Here is a 22,500-nt window from a genome sequence, read left to right on the forward strand (position 1 = left end):
TACCTTTGAGCCAGTTCTGTATCCAAATTGCTAGTTCTCCCTTTATTCTATGAGATCTAACCTTGCTAATCAGTCTCCCATGGGGAACCTTGTCGAACGCCTTACTGAAGTCCATATAGATCACATCTACTGCTCTGCCCTCATCAATCTTCTTTGTTACTTCTTCAAAAAACTCAATCAAGTTTGTGAGACATGATTTCCCACGGACAAAGTCATTTTGACTATCCCGAATCAGTCCTTGCCTTTCCAAATACATGTACATCCTGTCCCTCAGGATTCCCTCCAACAACTTGTCCACCACTGAGGACAGGCTCACTGGTCTATAGTTCCCTGGCTTGCCTTTACCGCCCTTCTTAAACAGTGGCACCACGTTTGCCAACCTCCAGTCTTCAGGCACCCCACCTGTGACTATCGATGATACAAATATCTCAGCAAGAGGCCCAGCAATCACTTCTCTAGCTTCCCCCAGAGTTCTAGGCAACACCTGATCAGGTCCTTGGCATTTATCCACCTTTAACCATTTCAAGACATCCAGCACTTCCTCCTCTGTAATCTGGTCAGTTTGCAAGATGTCATCTATTTCCCTACAGTCTATATCTTCCATATCCTTTTCCACATTAAATACTGATGCAAAATATTCATTTAGTATCTCCCCCATCTTCTGTGGCTCCACACAAAAGCCGCCTTGCTGGTCTTTGAGGGGCCCTATTCTCTCCCGAGTTACCCTTTTGTCCTTAATATATTCGTAAAAACCCTTTGGATTCTCCTTAATCTATTTGCCAAAGCTACCTCATGTCCCCTTTTTGCCCTCCTGATTTTCCTCTTAAGTATACTCCTACTTCCTTTATACTCTTCTGAGGATTTACTCGATCTATCCTGTCTATAACTGACATATGCTTCCTTCTTTTTCTTAACCAAACCCTCAATTTATTTAGTCATCCAGCATTCCCTATACCTTCCAGTCTTCCCTTTCACCTTAATAGGAATATACTTTCTCTGGATTCTCATTTCTGAAGGCTTCCCATTTTCCAGCCGTCCCTTTACCTGCAAACATCTGCCTCCAATCAGCTTTCCAAAGTTCTTGCCTAATACCATCAAAATTGGCCTTTCTCCAATTTCGATATTCAACTTTTAGATCTGGTCTATCCTTTTAAAACGAATAGAATTATGGTCGCTGGCCCCAAAGTGCTCCCCCACTGACACTTCATTCACTTGCCCTGCCTTATTCCCCAAGAGTAGGTCAAGCTTTGCACCTTCTCTAGTAGGTACATCCACATACTGAATTAGAAAATTGTCTTGTAAGCAGTTAAGAAGTTCCTCTCCATCTAAACCTTTAACACTATGGCAGTCCCAGACGATGTTTGGAAAGTTAAAATCCCCTACCATAACTACCCTATTACTCTTACAGATAACTGAGATCTCCTAACAAGTTTGTTTCTCAGTTTCCCTCTGACTATTACGGGGTCTGTAATACAATCCCAATAAGGTGATCATCCCTTTCTTATTTCTCAGTTCCACACAAATAACTTCCCTCGATGTATTTTCAGGAATATCCTCCCTCAGCACAACTGTAATGCTATCCCTTATCAGAATGCCACTCCCCCTCCTCTCTTGCCTCCCTTTCTATCCTTCCTGTAGCATTTGTATCCTTGAACATTAAGCTGCCATTCCTGCCCATCCCTGAGCCATGTTTCTGCAATTGCTATGATATCCCAGTCCCATGTTCCTCACCATGCCCTGAGTTCATCTGCCTTCCCTGTTAGGCCCCTTGCATTTAAATAAATGCAGTTTAATTTATTAGTCCTACCTTGTCCCTGCCTGCCCTGACTGTTTGACTCTCTTCTGTTCTCAACTGTACCAGTCTCAGATTGATCTCTTTCCTCACTATCTCCCTGGGTCCCACTCCCCCACCTTACTAGTTTAAATCCTCCCAAGCTGTTCTAGCAAATCTCCCTGCTAGTATATTAGTCCCCTTCCAATTTAGGTGCAATCTGTCCTTCTTGTACAGGCCACTTCTACCCCAAAAGAGATTCCAATGGTCCAAAATGTGAATCCTTCTCCCATACACCAGCTCCTCAGCCATGAACTCATCTGCTCTATCCTCCTATTCCTGCCCTCACTAGCCCGTAGCACTGGGAGCAATCCAGATATTACTACCCTTGAGGATCTCCTTTTTAAATTTCTGCCTAACTCTCTGTAATCTCCATTCAGTGTCTCAACCTTTTCCCTTCCTATATTGTTGGTTCCAATGTGGACAATGACTTCTTGCTGGCCCCTCTCCCCCGTGAGAACATTCCTCTGAGACATCCTTGTTGTTACTACTATGACTACCCTCTTGAAAATAAAATAAAAATAAAATTGTTTCAACATTTTTACATGATATACTCATTATGAAGGCAAAATAAGAACAATGGATGCTGGAAATCAGAAACAAAAACAGAAATTGCTGGTCCAGTTCAGCAGGTCTGGCAGCATCTGTGGAGAGAAAGCACTCTCAGGGAAGATCTCTCAACCTGAAATGTTAACTCTGATTTCTCTCCACAGATGCTGATAAGCTTTTCCAGCAATTCTTGTTTTTGTTTATTTCAACGGAAATAAAAAAAGACTAATTCCTGTCCTTCACTTTTAGGTTTGAAATGACCATTTTTGCCAAATGATTCACATCAATCATTTCCTTAAAGCAACACTTTTCCCAATGCCAAATTTCCTGTTTATCAAGTTTTCACACTGGTTCCCATCTGACACCTGAATGTCTCTGAATGGTTTCACAATCTGAAGACTGTTTTTGTGGAAGACTTGAGACATACCCTTACCCATCAGCATACTTTGTAGCATAAGAGTCTATGAACCCTTTGGCCACTTCAAGTAGACAGCAACTTTCTCAGACTAAAAATGCCACCACTCTTCCTGTGAATTTAGAAACTAATTGATGATTTGTGGTTAAATCAAACTTCCAAATACAACTTTCTTTCTCTGAACTCTTTCACCCTGTAACCTGTGCTTTGTTTTTAGTTGCTCATGCTATGTGCATTTGTTCTCTTTTTGCAGATCTCTCCCTCTCTCCTTTGCACTTTCCTCCCTTCTCACGCTCTATGTATTTTTCATTTTTCTTCTCTCTCAAGGGCTTTACATTTCCAAATCTCTTTCTTGTTCCTGCCTTTCTTTTTCAGATTCCTTTTTGCACCTCAAGCTGCCTCACCTGCACTGAACTTTGTAAATCCTCTGAATTAATTACCACATCTGGATTAGCCTTTTGCTCAGTTCTGAGCTTCTGTTCAGCATAGCCCCACCCACAGGTAATTATCTCCATAGCAACCTCAGGGCTTTCTTATATTTTGAAGTCTTTCAAATGGATCATAAGTTCAAGTGCTGTTTGTTCACACACATACAAATAGGAAAATAAATAATGAAAGCAAACATCCTATCATTCAGATTAAACTGAAAGCAAATTCTGCATTTTAATGTTGAATGTAACCCATGATAAAGTTAGATAAAACATATTATCTCAGTCCCAGGATTTCTGTGGGCAACTCAAAGCAATGTGGCCATGATATTCAACCACTCCAAGCAAGAGGCTTTGTACCAAAAGGATGATGACACAAAATATTGCAGAATCCATACAGAGGTGTATATTGGTCAATAATGGCTGGGTGCAAGGAACTGCCTAAGTATTTCGATGAGTTCAGTTCCTGGAGTATGAGGAAGGATTAAATCAACATAAATAAATTGATGGAACAGCTCTGCAAAATGAATATTTCTTAAAGTCGATTTAAAAATAAACAACCACAGCATTCTTTTCTGAAGATTTCACCATGTTTTTAAGTAATTCAATTCAAGTTTATTTGAACAATCAAATAAAAACAGGCTGGCAGAATGGAAGAAATCACGCAGACAGATGGATACAGAGATTTTGAACATAAAGGAAGAACTGAGGAATTCAATATTTGTAATGAAATATCATGAGCTAATCCACAGATCAAATCATAGCCAAGTATAAAATCTATTGTTCGAATGATGTATTCATTTTAGCTTACAACAGAACTGCAAGGAATTGGTTGTGTTTGCAATAATCTTCTTCAACAGATACACATAGTGGTCCCCATTCTCCACTCACCCTGTCAAAGCACAGTGACAGATCCATTGACCTTCTCTCTCCACCACATACACGCTTTTCCTTAGATGTATGATGGTTTAAATATCAAAAATAATTTCTACCATCCGTACTGCACTAAAATAGTGTTAGTGGGTAAGCAGCTTTCATATAAATAAACAATTAATATAGGCACTACAATGATAATAATGTAAAAATAGAATAGCTCTGCAGTCTCAATGCACAGAATCTCTCGATCATTGACAGAGCCATAATGCATGGAGACAAGCAGATGAAGGAGGTGAATGTATAATGCATAGGTAAGAGGTGTACTGTTTCATGTGGCACATGGTACCAGTACCAAGGTCCTAGCAAAACAGATTAATCAGGCAGTCATAGCTTTAAATTCGGAAGTGTGGGAGATGGAAGACTCATGTGGAAAATGCAGTATGAATAATACTTTGAACATAAATAAGAACATTAGAAATGGGGGCAAAAGTTGTGCTTTAAGCACCACAGATAAAAAAATCCAATAAGTGCAAAACAATTAAACCAATGATGAGAAACAAGAAATGTGAAAGTGAAACGTAAGTGGAAAGGGGCAGATTAAGGTCTGTGGTTCAAATAAACATTTTATATCAAAGAGGGGGATTACTGAAACAAACAAAATAAACTGCAGGGAAAATTTCGGCTTGGAAGGTACAACAAAGTGGATAATACTAAATCAGGCTCATAAGACAGTCAGGACTATGAACTAAATATACCAGCATATAAGGATAGATAGAGAAAATAGTCTAAAAGATAGAGTAGTTTTAGTGGTTAGGACTGACATCACTTCAATAATGGGAGAGAATATAACAGGAGATAAGTGGAGAATGGAAACAATTGAATTCTAGACAAAAAGTGAGGATTATAGTAAGCACAGAACCTCTGGTAGCAACTGTTAAGTAGTAGATTGTATAAATGCAGAGATTAGACATGCACAAAGTAACAGCACACTGGTTTTAATGGGAGATTTTAAATTTCATGAGGATAAATGACAACCACGTCAAAAAAAGTAATGAATTTCCTTTTTGTGTCTAGGTTTGTTTTATTTTTACAACAATGCCTTTCTGTCCATGGATAATAAAGAAATCAGTTTAGAGTATTACAAATGCCCTAACTATGATCTCTTGACGTTCTCTCACTTTGGCAAAGTGCACGTCACCCTGTCTGTGAAGAAAAGGGGCATAAGTAACTCAGGAAATTATACAGCACTTAGAATAACAGCTGCAGTCCGAAAATTATTAGAGCCTATAATCAAAATGGTCAGGGCACAAACTGAAGATTGCTTTCTCAGAAAGTGTCTCTCAATTCTGACACCTCCAGAATGTTACCAATTTTCAAAATTTTGGGTAGGAGTCAAGAAACAATTAACAGACTGCTTGAGAAGCTAGTTAATGGGAATGGGAGGATGAGAATGTCATTTTAAAATCAGCAAATAGGCACTCCTGAACTTATGCTTATGCATGCTTGCATATAGGTATTGTGTTCAATGTTAGCAAAAGTTAATAAAGAGACAACTCTTGAGACCCCAGGGTTACTGTGCCAGGTTGTGTACATCACACCACAGTTGGCTGTTTGGTCATTTTGTGCTCAGCCAGGCTGCAGGCTCTCAGAGGTGCTACCTGCTGTCTTCTGCAGAGAAAGGCAGGCCCCCATCATTGCCGCTGTCTGCATTTATCACTCATCACCTGCAGTCATTCCTGCTTCCTGCTACCACTCAGCACACCAACTAGGCGTTGAGTTCACCCAATTACAGCAATTAAGTTTTTAAATAAGGCTTTGTAAATGATACAAATGCAGCACAAGCTTAGGAATTGAACATTATCAGAGTGTTCATAGCATTCACTGGTCGTTCCTTACTGCCTTGAGAAGGTGATGGTGAGTCTTCTTCTCAAATCTCTAATAGGTTAAGTCACCATAGTCCGTTGGAGCTCTCTTACGGCTGCTCTCTTACTGGAGACAGAGATGACTGGCAGTGGGTTAACCTGAGGGTCACCGGGCATCAAGCAAAAGAGAGGTTGAAAAAGGTGAGTCATTCCGGATAACCTCAGCTAGGACAGAAACTGAACCCACATTGTTGGTGCTAGTCTGCATCAAAAACCAGCCATCTATCTGAATGAGCTAACCTATCTTGTATAGCTCCATAAGTGTATCATACAATTACAATGTAGGGGGTACCAGGATTTTGATCCAGCAATGATGAACAAAAAAGGCAATACATATTCAAGTCTGCACAATGTGTGATTGCAGAAGGGACTTAAGAGATGAAAACAAATCCCATGAATTAAAATCCTGCAGATCTGGCAGCTGCTGCTGAAGAAACTGAACACATTGCTCCAGTGTATTTCTGTGGGTAGTATATGCTAGAACTACTGTTCAACAGTGATGAAGGGATTGAATGTTTATGTTACTGTTTGGGGGTTCCAGTATGGTGGCTTGGATGATCATATTCTATTACAATGTTTTCTGCATTTTAACTGGTTCATCACTGAACATCTCCAGTATTTCCCCTTTGGCCACTCACGTGCTAAAATTGTTGATATGATGATGAATGCTTCCACAGATGCTAAAGGCAACATTTGATCAGCAGCCCTCTTTCACTAAAAACGTTAGATGCAGCACACCCTCCAAATGAATTACAGATTGGAGAGTCAGTCATTTTATTTGCTTATTTATTGTTGTAAGTAAGCACAACTGCAACCAGCACTCAGCTCATACAGAAACCAAACTAATAAGGCAACTGCAAATAACTTTGTGTGTTTTTAGAATATAAATTAAAGTAGCTCATAATTGGAACATCATGACTGCAACTCATTCTTCAAGCACATATGTGGCCTGTGATTTGCTAAAGGAAGAATTGCAAGATGGCGGCATCCTCAAGGTTGGCAGCATTCACACTCCAGGGCCCATCTGTTCCCTCCCTTCTTCCCTTACCCATTCTGCTTTTCTTTATCTTCATCTGCTTCCTGTCAACAGCAGCGGCAAAATTGACATCATGGAGGAGAGTGGCCAGAGCAGGAATCTTGGCAAGGCATCAGCTTGGCCTGACGGTGGAACCAGGGACTACAGGTTGCGATAGGCCTGGAGCAGGGAATGCAGGCTTCAACAAAGTGGCAGCTTCAGTGGAACCAGGGACTCCTAGTTGTGATAACCAGGAGGGCCCGGCTCTAGGCCTATCAACAAAATGGCACTGGGGCCAGAGACCCTTGGTCATAGGGATAGCGTGGATCCAGAACGGGACCTGGCATGGTGGCCCATCAGTGAAGTGGACCAGCCATGAAAAGATGGCACTTGGAGAGTAGCGACTCCGATGTTGGGGTCCACAGGCAGTGGAGAGGTGGAAGCGCAGGTTGGTCAACTGGCTCAGGACTCATGGAGGAGGTGGCAGAACCAAGATGGATTGTCTTGCAGCCATATTGTTTTATTCTGTTTATCCTTAATCTATTTAAAATGGCTCCGGAATGTGGCAAAAGTTGAAACTCTGTTTTACAGTGTTGTTCATTGCAGAGTACACGTGACAATAAATCATTCATTTGATTGAATGTCACTTATTAATGAATCTTCTTTGACTTCAGATACATACACGGTATTAAAAGCTTTGGAGAGTGCCAAATAACGTCACAGTCAATGAAGTACTTTTGAAGTTTAGATACTGCTGTCATGTAAGAAATGTGGCAGCTGATTTCAAACCATAATACTGCAAGTGATCAGATGTTGTGTTTTATGCATTGTTTGAGAGATAAAATGTTGACCAGGAAACATAGAAAACTTATTTGTCAGTCTTCAAATAGGGCTTTGAAATCCAATATATTTACTTGTGAAGACAATTCCTCAATTCAGCATCTCATCTGAAAGAAAGCACCTCCAAATATATAGCACTCCCTTTGTGCTACAGTAAAGTAGCAGCCTACTTCATATACTCAAGGCTTTCAAGTGGGTTTGAACCCAAAGCCTTCTGCCTCAGAGGAGAGAGCACTTTAAAATAAAAAATTCATTCCCACTTATTGTTACTTTGCAGTTTTTAGAGCAACCTCTGCCTGATTTCTTATCAACAAGGAACAATTTTTGCACATTTATGAAAACAGGTCTTAGAAATTAAAAGGGTTTATGCCCGAAACGTCGATTCTCCTGTTCCTTGGATGCTGCCTGACCTGCTGCGCTTTTCCAGCAACACATTTTCAGCTTAGAAATTAAAAGACAACCTGTGAAATACGATATAGAACAAAATTGTTTTTAAATCTGAATTTTTGAAGAAACATGCCTTCAATAAAACATGCCCATTTCATGTCCAAGTGATAAGAAGAAATACATGATTTTGTATGCCAATCAAAAACTGGACTGTCTAAAGTGCATACAGACAAGGTAAAGTGTGTGATAGCAACATAAATTGCAGTTGTAAAGGGAGGAGATTGAAATGTGACCTAATACACAAAATACCTTTTAAATGCTTAAGTTGAGAAAAAATATTATATGAATCCTATTTACTCATTTCAAACAAGAATGTTCAAATCGTATTACCACTTGCTACATAATTTTCAAAACAAAGTAATGCTGTGAAGAAGAAATTCTTGGTTTTAACGGGAGAGAAACAGCTTCTACAATTACATATCATTATCTCACATTTTATAGCAATTTGTGCACTTCCATGCAATCAAGGTTTCTAAAGGGCCAATTTCTATTAACTTGTATAAAAGAAACATAGCATTCAGTTGAAATGCAACTGTGTCAGCAGCCAAAGATTTCTTGCCAAGCAAAAAGATACGTTGATTTTCTTTACCAGGTTCTCTTTTACTACGATATAGTCAAAATCATTTATTTTAATCCATTACAGGATCTCATCAGTAATTGCATTTTTTTTGTTTTTAAAGCAAACTCACCCCACTGTACTGTTAGTTCCTGCAAGAATTGAGCTGGTTGGTCACAAGGAAGTGAATTGGAAGTGATTTGCTCCAAAGCTACGTTAAAAAAATCCTCAAAATACACCAGGGGTATTTGGAGAGAGGGATAGGAAATTAGCAATCCTGTAGCCAGCTTCCTTCACTGTCATTAATCATGTTGTTTCTCACAGCTACAATGGAAGCTTATGGAAGGGTGGGGAACATACACTATTGGTTGACTCAGCTCTTTCCAATACAAGCCAGCCAATCCTTTTGCCCTGAGATATAAATAACTAGGAAGCAATTACAAAATATATAAAATGAAGAATCCTGATTGCAGAGTAAAGCAGCATTCAGTCTGAATAATACACTGTAAACTTCATTTGAGTTGACTTCTTATGTGAACCGCTTGCAGGAGGGTCACTGATCGCTGAATAATTCCACCCCCCAAATCACACCATAATCGAATTGCAGCCTATTTCCCCAACCATAATGAAAAAGGCAACCTAAATAATGCAGGTAATGTCGTCGGTCTCCCTTCAACTGTTGTACTTTATTACTGATGACTGCTATCCTCCATTCCTGCTGTACTGTAACAATGAATATATTTCACAGTGCACTTGGTTTACTGTGTAGGTTGTGGGAAACAGGCATTTCTACATAATGGAAAAATATTTTTTTGAAAAACAACCTCAGGCTTTTTAACTGAGAAATTCACCTAACATCCCTCTGATGAGGCCAAAGAGATTTTTCTACTTAAATGATTTGTAAAAATATTTTTAAAAATTGCAAACATTTCTTCATTTTGATTTTGCAACAGCTGAGAGTTTGCGTTTGTACAAGGAGAATATAAAAACAGAAGTTTATTGTTGAAATTTCCAATTGGAATGTAAAGTTAACCAAAAGTTCTCTCTTTACCCATCTGATAATTCAAGACCAGACATTTCTTAAGATGAAATATGTAAGTACCTTAATAAGTAACATCTGTCAAGCAAGATATTGGAATTAGATCATTAAGCATCATAGCTGCTAGAGTTTAATTTGAAAAATAAATTCTAACTAAACAAATCAAGAGCCTTTTGCAAGATGTATCTTTTTTTAAAATAGGACTCATTGTTAAATTACATCGGGAGCCATTTCACTTTCAGCAGAAAGATACTTCAAACGAGAAGCCAACAAGGTTTGGTCATCAAGCTGTCTTTAATATGGACTGAATCGATTGTACATACTAGCAAACTACAGCAGAAGAATGGAGCCTAAAATATACAGGATTGAATTTTAGTAAAACAAAACCTTTCAAAAAAAATCTATAAACATGTTTTGATACCCATCTCTGAATTTTAGAAGCAGTTGCTCAAATTGCAAGATGGTCAATTTCATCTTGTGCATTACACTCAGATGGAATAGAATATCGAAACGTAAAATGCTGTACCAGATTATTTATTCACTGTAGGAGAAAGTGAGGACTGCAGATGCTGGAGATCAGAGCTGAAAATGTGTTGCTGGAAAAGCGCAGCAGGTCAGGCAGAAGAAGAAGGGCTCATGTCCGAAACATCAATTCTCCTGCTCCTTGGATGCTGCCTGACCTGCTGCGCTTTTCCAGCAACACATTTTCAGTATATATTTACTGTAGTTTCAAAGAGTTAACATTAAAAAAAACTCAAGATTTTTTTTAAAAATTACTCTTTTAAACAGACTGAAAGCCTTGACTACATGAAATTTCTTGAGTTGAATGAGTTACAAAGCCTGACTGTTTGACAAAGCTAAACCGAGAGAGTTGGTGCAGACCCAATGGGGCCAAATGGCCTCCTTCTGCACTATAATATTTCTGAGATTCTGTGAAAATAACCAAGGATTCGGCAATCAGCTCAAGGTCCTTCTACATTCATATAATACTGAGCATTTCTATTAATTCAATAATTCTTACATTTTCAGCATTGGCTAAGTCAGTCCTCCAGTAATGTTACACATGCACATTAAGCAAACATTAAGCATACACGTTAAGTATTCTGTTAGATGTTTAAAAAAAAACTTATCAGTATGCAGATATTGGGTCAGAAAATAATCCCATGTAGCATTCTTTAAAATCAAGATCCCATTTTGGAGAATGTGTAAATACTTTAGCATGAAGGTATCTACTTAGACTAGAAAAAACATCTTTTCAGTTTTATTTAATATTTTTTCATATTTATGGGGATACAGCAATCATTTCTTCAATTTTCTGCTTTTTTTTGTTTAATAGCTGTAATTAGACTGAAAGCTCAAAAGCAGAGCAACATTCAGACAGATCATACATTAGGGCAAACAAACTATGAATTGCTATTTCCAATTGTATTGGAAACATACAATGTGAACATACAACTTAGGAGAAGAATAGGCCATTTAGTCCTTCAAACCTGATCTCCCATTTGACAGAATCATGATGAATCTGATTGTGGCCCTAACTCTAATTTTCTGTTACCAACTTCTCCTAATGAAGAATCTAATATGGGCCTTAAAATATTCCAGGGCCCTGCGTCCACTGTTGTCCAGGGAAGAGAATTCTACATACTAACAACATTTCGAACAGAAAATTCACTCCATCTCCATCTTAAATGGAAGACAACTTACTTTTAAGCTGTGTGTCCTGGTTTTAATGTTGTGCTCCAGGTAACATATCCTTTCAATACCCACCTTGTCCAATTCCCTTAGCATCTTATACAAGGTCACCTCTTATTCTTCAAAACTTCAATAAATATAGGCTCACGCTATCCAACCTTTCCTCACAAGGCAATCCCTTCATCCCAGGAATGTGACCTGTTTTTGAAATGCAATTGTACATACTCTTTCTTAAGTAAGGTGACCAAAACGATACATAGTACTTCAAATATGTTACCACCATGGCTCCATACAAGTGTAATAAATCTTGCTTACTTTTTCACCCGATTCTCCTTGCAAACAAATGGTGGATTTTGTTGCAACTATTTGAGACTTCAACAAGTTTACCAAATCTTATTTATCAAAGAGCATAAGCCTCACAAAGAGCATAAGCCTCACAAAGAGCATAAGCAGTGCACGTGTGTTCTATTCAGTTAGTAAACAAGAGGAGATTATTTCCCAATCTTTGATTCCCATTTCCTGTGGATTACACAAGTAACTTCAGAACAGAGAATAATTATAAACACCCAAATGTTGACAATGACAGAAATCAGTTGTTGTATAGGAGAACTATTTTTTAACCAATTGATAGAAGGTGCAGGTTTAACAGATTCATTTGAGATACAATACTGAATCAAGATTACAGGCAGAATCTTGTTGAGTAATGAGAGTCTGGTCAGCTGGCTGGACAGTCAGTAAGAGACCCTTCCAGGGAAGCCCTGGAGGGGGCACATGTAAGAGGTCATAAGACAAGGAGGACCAGGCAGGTTTGGAAGCAAGAGTGAAGACCAGCTTTCTCTGGCACCCCCTGCCTCATGTTCAGTCCCTTTATGAAGGACACCTTCTTTGTCCAAGGTAATACCTGCCCACATTGTTGGATAAGCCACATGATGACAGGTTCATGTCAATGGGTTCAGGCCAGCTGCAATGAGAATGGGGCCCTTAACTGGTCCTTCACTGAACACTTAACAGCTCAATTCATGATTGATCCAGAAGGTCAACTATGGGTCTTCCTGCCTACAGCATAATTCTGCTGGAAAGGGAGAGGGTGACTGCATTCAGCCAATCTATTTCCCAACCTAATTACACGCCCTTCCACCTCCAAACTTACCACTAATGAGATACAAAAGCATCCTTCATTTCAAATTGATTTCCAGATGAATATTCTGTATTATATATAAATAAAAAGCCTTAACTTTAAATATCTTGCTGAGGCCAAAGGTCCATCAATATTTAGCAAAGTTCATACAAATATATAGTCGACACAATCAAAGGCTAAAGACTGGACATTAGCCCTCAGGAATGGAGATAGGTTGACACAATATTTTGCAGAGCTGGCTGACATGCCATTCCTCAATGCCTTTTCAATGACTGGATGAGTTTTTTCAGAGGTAGTATGAGAGGTGCAGCAGCACAATTCAGGGACAATTGCAGGTGAGTGACCACCTTCCCACAGTGAGAACCTCTAACCCATATTTACGTGTGAGGTTGTCATGAAGCCTTCCCTAAATATCAGTTAATCCACTACCACAGACACATTGTGTATAACAATGCCATTATTAGTCATATGGACTTTGGCCTAAATGCATTATACTTTAACAGGAAGCGACAACTGATTAATTTATTAGTCCACTTATTGATATTTCTATTTCTAATTTAACTTTCGAACTTTGTTGTTCTCAAAATGATGTATTTGAAAGAATGACTGAACCTTACAATTCTATTCAGAAATGTGTTGTCATTTAAACGAGGTCATTTTACCTTCTTTGTACTATCAGGTGCTGTAGCTGATCTCTAAAATCTCTAATTCTTATGGTATTCAGCATTTCCTAATCAGACAGAAGAGAAACATCAACCCCCCAAGCACAGGGAGTATTCCATAACATAGATGGAAAGAAATAGGAAAATGAACATTAATGTTTTGTGATTTTATTTTAATTTTGAATGGAGAATTGACAGTTTAAATCCCTTTTAAAAATATCAGCAAATTATTTGGAAATTTTATCAGCAATTTAATTTTATTTGATACATCTGAAATATGATTAAAAAGAAAATGAATCTTCCAATGTTCCCACACAGAAAATGCTTTTAAATGAACTGAACAAATTACTTTAGGTAATTCCTAAAGTTTATGAATTTTTTGTATTTCATTCTACTAATATTCAATAAAGTCAATAGAAATGCAATGGAAAGTAGATTCAATCAACCTTCAAATTTATTGGATACAGAGCAATTATAACACTTAATCTCATATTTCATTACATTAAGATCCATATATAAATACTAACTGGACCAATGCTTCATTTAAGGAAAGTGTTGGCTATCAAATGAGGTAACTAGTTCAAATTCTTTTTATCATCACAAATAGCTTTGACAAATAGCTTCATTAGTGATTTGTACACAGAAAAGCCAGTAGGTTCAAAAAGATAAGTGGAAGATTTTCATAGAATATCACTTGAAAATGCTAATGCCATATATCATAATATGTCATAATAGCATACCATTGACCAAGAGAAAATTGAAAAAAAGAGGCTGGTATGTGTTCCAATGTTGAGGCCAAGTGTGTACTTATTCAATACTTTATGTTCTTATTCAATCGCATCATTTACTGTGAATAAATGTTTGGCACAGCATAATAAAAATTTTAAACATTCATTAAAAATTTCACACATTATGCTGATATGTTTAATAATTATTTCAAACGGCGCCAGGCAAATTGATTGTACATGGAGATATGGGAATATCCTCTAAGGAGAGTCATTGCAGGTTTAGCCTTTGAGATATCAGTGCTACAATCCATGCATTATACATCTTATGACTTACAAGGGAAAACATTTTTAGACATATAAAGGATGGTTTAAATTGTGCCATGTAGTTTTACATGACTGTGTCGCACACCAATTAGAGTATTTATCAAAGAGCAGACATCGCTGATCTTGGCAGCAGAAAAAAACAAATTCTATTAAGTCTTAAAGAAGGAAAATTGTCATTACCTGTAACTGAAAGCCACAAATAATAAATTATTCACGATTCCTGAGGGAAGCAATTGCGGAAAAAGCCTGGACCCATTCAAAGACCAGAACAGGGTTAACATGAAATGTATCGACATAGATTATTCAATTATTATTTTTGCTTTGACTGGTGATGAAGAGGGGTTCACTATCATGACATGGAGAATATTTTCCAACATTCTGTTGTACAAATTAGTCTTTTGCATTTCCCAATTAAATACAGTCAAAATTATAGGAAGGAGGTAGATTTTAGTCCTAATTCTCATTTTCTGAACATGATTATTTATTGTTAAATTAATAACGTGGCAGGACAAATTCTGGAGAATTCAATATTTCATACAACTGAAAATTAAAATTAAGTTTCATTGTTTATCTACGAAATGCATTCATTACTTCTCCCCATAAGGATATGCTTAATTCATTCCCAGGGAGAAGTTCAACATGAATACAGCAAAAGAACAACTTCTTTAATATTTAGTTGAATTAAGTGGGTAAAAACAAAGACATTCGAAACCCTACAATGGATAACAGACACTACAATAATGCATTTATATTAGACATTTATACTAGATTCTGGTTCAATATTTAAATGATGAGATAAAATATGTCAGTCAATTTACAAAAATGCCATCTTTTTAAATAACCAGGCTTCTTTACTTGTAGTAAATAGGTGATCTGGGAAATATGGATGGACTGACAAAATTGCAGAATTTTGTGAAACGATTTATGCAAGTGCATTAACCTGCACACTCAACAGAAGCATTTTTCTGTTTTCTTCATAAATCTTGATAGATTTATGAACACACATTAAACAAATTGAGAATTTGAGCTTATTCAACAGATTTCACAAGCTGGAGAAGCCATTTAATTTTTTTAGATAGGATTTTTAGAGAATTGCTTGGACAATGCAAATCCTCAGTATATTTACATATTTTTCTTCAGTGACATTTAACTTTTGTGAAATTATCTAGTACCCTTTTAGTTTCAAAAGCCATAGGATATAGAATATAATAAGCATTGTAATAATGAACAATTATTCCAGAACATTATGAAAAAAAATTATTGAGGACACAGATTAAAGATTCATCTTACAAATTAATTTGGTGTAATTTATATTTGTTTAAAAGTATATCAACTTTAAGACATCTCAAAAAAGAGAAACAGTATTCTTAGAAACAGTGTATTTTGTCAACTTATGAATTACATATTGTAATAATTAAAAATGTATAGTACATTATCTTTATTAATATTTGTCTCAACTACTCAATGTCTTGAACTAACTTGGAAAAAAATGATATTTAAAAAGACTAATGCATGTCATGGGAAGTTTCCAGGGTAAAGGAAAATTCATTTCTCTATTTGGAAGATTTTTAGACACATTGTTCAAAAAATAAATGAGCTAAATAGTTTTCTGAAAGCTTCAAAAGAGGCTGTTCTGTTTTCATTGGAAGAGGCAAAAGGTCCTGTCTAATCTACTCGTCACATGTAGTGTTATTCTTTTGGAGTCCATGGAGTCAATTATATCTGGTTATATGCCACAAAAAATTAACTTTCTTGTAAAGACATCATCACAGCCAACACGCAAATTGCAAACAGAGGAGGGTCGAGGAGCATGTCAATTTTGTCTGGAGATAAAAGAACTGTCATGTATATGATTGCCTGTGAAAAGAAAGAGGGCATCTATGCCTTGTTATCATCAGTTAATTAGCCACTACAGGCAGGCAAGCATACATTTGAACATTTACCATGGCAATAAAATATATTATTCAGATGCAAGAAAAACAAAGATGACGACACTTACATGAACCAAATACTATTTGCCAGACAAAGGGGCTGAATTAACCCGAAAATAACAAAAAAAGGACTGAAAATGTGGATTGTAACGGTTTACAAACAAAACTATCACCTTTTTACTTAAAGCAAAATGATTTTCCAATGCAAAAAATACATGCTCACAATTGTGGGCTGCTCCAAATTTGATTCACAATCTGAGGTGGTGACCTTTTGCAAATATAGATGACAGAAACAATTCACTAAGCAGTAACACCCATGTTATGATCTTCAATATAAATTCTTCAGTTAGTGAGACTTGTACATATGACCTCGGAGCACACACATTTACAGAACAAAAGGCTGCACGGAATAACCTACGCCGCTGCTTTGCAGTAATCGTGAATGAAAATAAAATTAATAACAGATTTGAAATTGATGTAGTGATACAGTATGATATCTTGGATGCTATCACTGTTCTGAGGCAATTTCAAGGAAAGAGGAACCCTGCCAACCTCATTTTTCCAACAAAACAACTGCTTTCATTCTTCTCTTTTTAAAAATATTCTGACAATATCTGGCATTAAGCTCAATAACAGAATTAGGATAACATCGGATGTCAAGTAAATCAATAGAAAATCAATTATATTGTCAAAAGTAAGATGTATTACTTGCAATTTTCCATTTGATGGTTGAAATGAAACTAATACAGTATTTGTGGTCAGCAGGCTTAGTTAAGGTTACATTCTGATTGGAGTAAGGCATGGAAAATGCATTTAACTGTCATGAAATGGAAGACATTAATATACTCAAAATAGTAGGAAAATAGAAGTAAAATGTCTTGAAATCTCTTCATTCTGATTTTTATTTCAACAAAATTACAACACAAAGTCAAAGAACTTTATAACTTGGGTTACTGCCAACTAGCTAAAATGAAGTAACTTGCATTTTTAAACAAATCAACCAGAAATCCTGTCCTCAGGTAAGTGATGGGACACACTGACATCCACATTTATTTTTTCGTTGCATAACATGCCAGCTAGGGTGGTTTGACTACTGTGCAGTCTTTATTATAAGGAACAATGTCGATGAATCCTTCTCTAACAGAGAAAACATGAACATCTCTCAGTAGCAATTTCTCTTGCAGCATTCCCAAAAATAGACTTACAAAAAGGGTTCCAACTTACTTCAGCAGGACTGCAGCATTTTAACTCCAAAGGAATTGTGTATTAAACTAAACAGTGTAAATTCTAAACCCATTTTAAATCCCACTTGTACAACACATATTTGATAAAAGATGCAATAAACCAACTTATTACTTTTTCCTCTATTAAACAGAATCAAAACCCTGAATCACTTGCGTTGTCCTACTATATAGAATACATGTATTTTCTTTTGTTGAATAAGATAGCATCAAATTACATTATTCCTCAACAGGTAATGAATGCATTGAAAGCGAATATGTATAAAAACACCTTCACAAATGACTCCAGAGAACCTGGCAAATAGACAGCTCAGGCCAAAGGAAATTACCATAATTTATTGTTGACTTTATTTATATCAGTTGTGCCAGTTTCGTTTGATATCATGTTAATTGCATTTTTTAAGGTGGCCTTTAATAAATTACATTGCATTTCATCACTATTTTCACTGAGTTCATAGTATTTTTACCAAGTAACACACAGTGCAAATCAACAACATTATGCAAGAAAACTGTAATTTACTGGTGAAATCATCAGTTAATAACACATTGCCCTGTCTGTTTTCTTCATGGCTACAAAGTTCAGGCTATTTACAAGCGTACAGGCTAACAAATGCATTGTAGATTCAGTGACGATTGCATATATTTGACAGAATTCAAAACTGAGTTTCCACAGAAAACAATGGATTTGTTTTATAGCGGGAGGGGTTGATAGGAATAGGTTATGAGGTTTAGTCAGGAGCTGTCAGCCTATGTATATACTTTGAATGTGCAGCCTTAGTAGAGTCCCAAAAATATATTTTTAATAATGTGTATTTGATATAAGCCAGCTGTTTGAAATGCTTCTTGTAAGTTGCATTCACAAGTAACACACAGAGGACTAATGAACCAGATCCCATTTGGCAAATACCTGTGCAAATTAAAATTCTGGTGAGGCCAAGGGTTAATAAATATGACAATGGAACTCCATCTTTTTAAATGGTAGGAAATGATACTATATCTTTCATAGATAAAGACAATGCACTCACACACGCAGGAGACATGTTAGTACAATGGCATCCTTGGTAATATAATTTTGTGGTGCTTGCCTCAGGAATGACATATAATTCTAAAACTAGATATGATGCAGTGTTAGTTTCAAGTTAGGGATAAATCAGAATATTGTGGTTTGTTTGATGAGTATCGAGGCCATTTTGGAAAATTAAAACTTATCATAAGCTGGAAAAACTGCCAATCATATTGCCATTTTAACATTTCCAAGACTGCATATTAAACAATTTTGTTCCCAATTTCCAAGTGCACTGTTTCCTAATCTCACGATTGAAGTTACCCACCTTGACAGCAAGAATCCAGGCCCGGAACATTTTGGAAGTGGTAGCTGATTTCAGGCCAATTGTTATTTTAAATCTGAAATTGATAGATTTGTGTTAGCCAAAAAGTATTAAAAGGGAGGCAAAAATGTGTAAATGGAGTTAGGTCACTGATTAAACACAATCTCATTGAATAGTATAAGAAACTGAGAAGCTAAAAGGATGACTCCAGTTTCTCTGTTCGGAATGTGTTTATAGGGAAGTTCACCATTTGGTGCAATGTGATTTATGGAACAATGGAAATAGATAGACTGATATTCACCTGCAGCAGTACTTCAATGAGGAGCACTCAGGTGATTAGTGGAATAATGTAGCAGCAGATCTAAGTGTTAGGAAGTTATGAGCAGCAGCAAAAGGTTACCTTACGGAGGTCGTTTATGTTTAAAGTTTCAAAAACCATGGAAGAAAAAGGCATGCTTCCAAATGGAACTGACTGCTACTTATGATTCCTTAGAGAGAAATACAAATGGTCCTGTTCTATATCGTGCACAGTTTGTGGCTAGGTTGAGGATGCTTTGTGGACAACACGTTGGATATTAAATTTACTCTGGGGTCTGAAATGCATCAGCTGGTCTCAATGTAGATTTACTGTTCCAGCACAAGTTCCTGCACATTTGGAATGGCGCATTTTCTTTGAAGATCTTCTATTAGCTGGACTAACCAGGTAAAATGGAGATATAGGGCTTGGTTTACATGGATTTGGAGTGACATCGTGGAACTAAGGCCCAATTTCAGAATTCCCTCCCTCAATCCTGGTGCTCCTTATTTTTGTCAGCAGGTGGGAAAGGTGGAGAAAGCAAGCCCATGCCCCACTGTCCCGAGCTTGATGGCTCAAACATATGCATTGACATCTCCTATCAGCCTGCAATTTTCAAGATGCAATTTTAGGATGACTCATGGCTCATGACCCCTCAGAGGAGTCATGAACCATAGCCTGGATTCAGGAGTTTTTCAAAAGATAACTTCCAGAAGGTCTCATCCATGCCCACCCTGTGCTAACTAATGACTGCGTGCATCCGAATAGCACTGTACACCACCTTCTATCCTACATCATGTCAACCCCCAAACCCCTGCCCACCCCCCCAATGGTTCTTCATACCATGTGGAGAATCAGTGAAGCCTATAGTAACAACAACACTTGTGAAAAATATTACAACCAGCCACTTCTAAATTTCTTAAATAACTGCTGTTACTACAACCCCATAAGTATCAATTAACTCAAACTTTAACTTGCTGATAGCAAAAACTTGCAGTGCTAGGCATCTTTATTTTGGTTTAGAAAATATTGGATCATTAACAAAATAGATAACAATAACAAAGAAAAAGTATCAATTGAGCAATATTTTTCTTTGCATCTGTTTCATCAAGCTATTGGAAGTTTGGGTTCTCAGCCAAAGGAAATCATGCATGCTCCGACATTTTTCTAAGCCATTTCCCATGTGCCATTATTACTCTCGGATTAATTGTTCTGTGTTGAGTGCACGCTAGGTCAATGGGCATGGTAGTGCCAGGCTTTGCCGTGAAGGGTATAAGGGTTGAATGTCAAGATGGGTTTCTCACCAGAGAATGGTGAGAGGCTTACTTGCATGACTAACAAGCTCATTATTACTGCAGCAGATATGCAGTTTCCCATTCTCTTACCCTGGTGACGATTCCCAAACAGGAAAGTCAGCGTGGTAGCCTGATGGCTCCAGCTCACCGCTTGTTCCTCAGGGCCTCCATCAGTCACCAACCTCTCAGGGACTGTACACACAAACTGTCCATTGGGAGCTTGAGGCCCTACCTGCAAAATGAGATGCGAATTCTCCTCTGTCTGGCTAGTCCAGGGCAAATAAACCATATGGTGGCTGCAGACGTGACGTGGGTGTACAGCTGAGCTCTAAAGACGGTATTGACACCAGGAATCCCCAGAGGTCCCAGCAGTGGGCAATACCTCCACCTGTGGTGAGTGGGAGGATGGAATGGCCAGAAACTTACAGAGTGTGACACATGGAGAGTAAAGCAACTTTGGGAAGATAACACAAATTTTGCTTGGGTTCGTGTCGACAAATCCTCCAATGAAACTCAACATAAATGACACCGCTGCTAAGATCCAGCCCCAGTCAAGTCAGGTGAAACAGTCCCTTTCTCATAAAGCAGATTGCAGAATTGTTCCAGTGTAGAAGCAGGCCATCCAGCCCTTCAACTCAACACTGACTCTCTGAACAAGCAGCATTGCTCAGTGCCATCCTACTTTTTCCTCAGAACCCTACCCATTATTTCAATGTGGTTAATGGCCTAATGCCTTCTTAAATGTATCCATTGAACGTGCAATACTTAACAGACCTGAATCCCTCACCATTTGGAATCTATTTCACTTCCACTTTATGATTTGGAGATGCTGGTGTTGGACTGGGGCGTACAAAGTTAAAAATCACACAACACCATGTTATAGTCCAACAGGTTTAATTGGAAGCACACTAGCTTTCGGAGCAACACTCCATCAGGTGATAGTGGAGGGCTCGATCGTAACACAGAATTTATAGCAAAAATTTGCAGTGTGATCACCTGATGAAGGAGCGTCGCTCCGAAGGCTAGTGTGCTTCCAATTAAACCTGTTGGACTATAACCTGGTGTTGTGTGATTTTTAACTTCCACTTTAAGTAGACTCAAACCATAGCATGACCCCAAAGAATGGATAACTATTAAACTCTTCTGGATTACAACGATGCTTGAAAACTTTAGGACAAAGGAAAGTGTTCAGTTCCTCTCAATTAAGTCACTCATATCATTCCAAACCAATAAATAAAGGCGAAACAATGGGATAAATTTCACTGTCACCATTTGCAAAATAATTTAGTAGAAGAGACTGCCTCCCAATGTAGAAGCTGTCTGATTTTTGCCTCACTGAAATTAATAGGAAGAAAAGCGAACAAGTTTTACTTTCTTCGTGAATTTGTGCAAACAAGGCACACAGAAAAGGAATGAGAGAGAGAGAGAGATGAAATTCAGAAAGGTTCGGAGAAAAACTGTAGAAAGATGCAACACCGAGGGATACTTAAATAGTCAGGAAGGCTAATTGAATATTGGCCCTTATTTCAAAGGAGTTGGAGTATAACAGTAGGAAGGGCATACTGCAACTGTACAAGGAACTGGTGAGATGACGTCTGGAGTGCTGTGAGCAGTTTTGATCCCCCATTTAAGCAAAGGTATAATTTCTGGCAGTTCAGAGAAGGTTTACTAAGATGATTTTTGGTATGGAGTGACTGTCTTATAAGCAAAGGATACACAGGTTGGAACTCTACTCCTTGCAGCTTAGACAAATGTGAGGTGATTTCATTGAAACATACAGGATTTTAAGGGGCTTCACAGGCTAAATGCTGAGATGATGTTTCCCCTCATGGGGGAGCCTAAGGCTGAAGGGCATGCTCACAGACTGAGATGAGGAGGAATTTCTCCTCTGAGGGTTGGGACTCTTTGGAACTTCTTGCCACAGAGAGCTGTGTAGGCAGAGGTGTTT

General features: G+C 37.7%; 1 protein-coding gene across 16 annotated transcripts in view; it reads right to left on the reverse strand.

The window, feature by feature from the left end:
* The window catches only part of rbfox1 (RNA binding fox-1 homolog 1), a 1,725,607-nt gene that overhangs the window by 366,109 nt on the left and 1,336,998 nt on the right, over window positions 1–22,500 (reverse strand). The window contains exon 1 of one of the 16 annotated variants that reach the window (XM_043711608.1): window positions 9,013–9,186. The exons of the other annotated variants lie outside the window; for them this stretch is intronic. The gene's annotated coding sequence lies outside the window, so the exon portion shown is untranslated. Of the gene's footprint in view, window positions 1–9,012; window positions 9,187–22,500 lie in introns of those variants that run through there. 16 annotated transcript variants of the gene reach the window in all.

The sequence above is a fragment of the Chiloscyllium plagiosum genome, chromosome 21, assembly GCF_004010195.1.
Source record: "Chiloscyllium plagiosum isolate BGI_BamShark_2017 chromosome 21, ASM401019v2, whole genome shotgun sequence".
NCBI classification, from domain to species: Eukaryota; Metazoa; Chordata; class Chondrichthyes; order Orectolobiformes; family Hemiscylliidae; genus Chiloscyllium; species Chiloscyllium plagiosum.